The following is a 2,146-nucleotide window of genomic DNA, read 5'->3' as shown; positions in this document are numbered from 1 at the left end:
GGTTACTTATGTTGTGGCAGATATTTAAGTAAGCTTTCTTAACTCTAATGTTCTAATAGTCAGATTGCTCTGAAGATGGGAGGTGATATTCTATTAATGTTCACGTTCACACAGTCGCTGATTTTTGCCGGCCGTCTTTCCTGCAACGGCAGATTTTCTGTATTTCCTTTCTCCTGTAATATGACTTGATCTCTTTAAACTCCGCACACTGAGCTCTGATTGGTCAGCAGGCAGTGCTTTCACTGAGTTGAGCTCTTAGCCTGCAACCTAACCTGCTCCGGGGCAGGTTAGCCGCTCAGCATCAGTTACCATGGAGATCTAGCCTGCTAAAAAGAGAACCAGCTTCGTAGGACCGGAAACCCAGAGTTTACCTGAAGTTAGCCGCTAAGAGAACATCCTGCTTCGTAGTATACCCCCCAGGTCTCACCTGAACATCATCATCATCATCATCATCATCATCATCAGACCTCACCTCCACAGAACAATGATATTCATATATCTGATGTACCTGTGTGAGTTCTCAGGTGCTTCTTCAGCTGAGCCGTGTCCATGAAGGTGTGATGGCACTGAGCGCACTCTGGTAGAGACTTGCCTGTAACGAAAGGGTTAGGGTCACCCTAGAGGAATGAGCTTCTACAGCATAACGATGTGCTGATGGTGCTCACCTGTGTGAACTCTGTGGTGACTCTTCAGCTGACGCTTCTGAGTGAAAGTCTTCCCACATTGATCACATCCGAACGGCTTCTCTCCTGAGAGACAGCATTCACAGTGAGAAGAGAAAAGCACAGAGACGCTGCGACAAACTGAAGGACGACATCTTTATGGCGTACCGTTTAACGAGTATAGAAATGATAATTACACTTTTGAAAATGCCGTTTACTACGGAACATATTCTGTATTCGAGCCACATGTTTAAAAAATGACGATATCTGACCAAAAGTATTATAAAAATGTAGTTACTGAGGAAAAAGTCAGAATTCTAAGATCAAATAAAAAATAACTACATTTTTTTTGTTCACACGTGGCCCTAATCCCCTTCCGTAGTTTTCTAAGAAGATGATTGAATATCTTTTACTAAATTAAACATTAAGCTAATCATGAGAAAAGAATGAAAGAACATGATGTGGATGCAGAGACCTTGGTGTCTTTAAACAGAATACCCCCAGAGCTAGATGTTATATATATATATATATATAGATATATATATATATATACACACACACAGTATATATAAACATCTAGCACAAAGATATATATATATATATTGATGCATGTAGGATCCCCAAGAGATATACTGAAACCTTGGTGCAGGTGCTCCTGAACTAGATATATACAGTATATAGTGTATATTTATAAAACGGACAAGTCAAATAAAGCAATCTGATTGGTTCTTAGCCGTGATATACTGATTGTATACCACGGGTAGAATTGTAAGTTACTTTTCACAACAAGTCAGTATCCCTCTGCGTCTGAGAAAAACAGTATACAGTTGGGCTGAAAAGCAAACTGCCTGCAGTTTGCTTTTCATACTGGAACAAGAAAGCAGCGGAGAAGTAACGGGGCAGAAGCCCTCCTTTTTGACGCAGCGGTCCAGACATAGACATCAAACGGCAAAACATATTCAGTGTGCAGTTCCTTTGGCATTAGGGCAGGGATATCTAGATACTCTCCAAGGTTTAACATAATGAATTGTGCTACTTTTAAAGCAAGCAACGATGTTTTCAAATCTGTAATCAAAGAGGTCCGCAAAAACGCTATCGACCAATCAGATTGCTTGATTTGACTTGTCAGTTTTATAAATATATTTAAATTTCTTCAGTTACGAAACAAACTTACAAAGCATAAGATGGAAACATTTAAGATTAACTTCGACCTCCGGGGGGGTCTTACATATGGAGGAGTGGATTGAGCAGTGCCTATCTCCAGAAAGCACCTAAACTACGACATGCAGAGCTACGTGAAGAGCAGGTAGACCAACTGGAAAAGTAGCACCATTCAAAAGCTTTCTGATGCGGGTCTTGAAACAAAGCAGAGACATGATGACCGTTAGTGGCCACAGGTGCGAAAGCTCTCTCCAGAGCTACTGGAAGCCCAATCTCTGGGACCGGAGAAAGTGGAGCAATATTCTCGCCACGCCAAGCAGCAG

General features: G+C 41.3%; 1 long non-coding RNA gene across 1 annotated transcript; it reads right to left on the bottom strand.

Annotated features, from left to right (window-relative positions):
• Positions 1 to 293: 293 nt before the first annotated feature.
• LOC104964309 (uncharacterized) lies at positions 294 to 1,315 on the bottom strand. The gene is made up of 3 exons (XR_800399.1): positions 1,302 to 1,315; positions 666 to 749; positions 294 to 592 (listed from the first exon to the last, which is right to left on the bottom strand). It is a non-coding gene; the product is annotated as an uncharacterized lncRNA (long non-coding RNA).
• Positions 1,316 to 2,146: the final 831 nt, after the last annotated feature.

This window comes from Notothenia coriiceps, unplaced genomic scaffold, assembly GCF_000735185.1.
Source record: "Notothenia coriiceps isolate Sejong01 unplaced genomic scaffold, NC01 NC01_scaffold00037078, whole genome shotgun sequence".
Taxonomy (NCBI): domain Eukaryota; kingdom Metazoa; phylum Chordata; class Actinopteri; order Perciformes; family Nototheniidae; genus Notothenia; species Notothenia coriiceps.
This window is presented reverse-complemented; position numbering and strand designations above follow the sequence as displayed.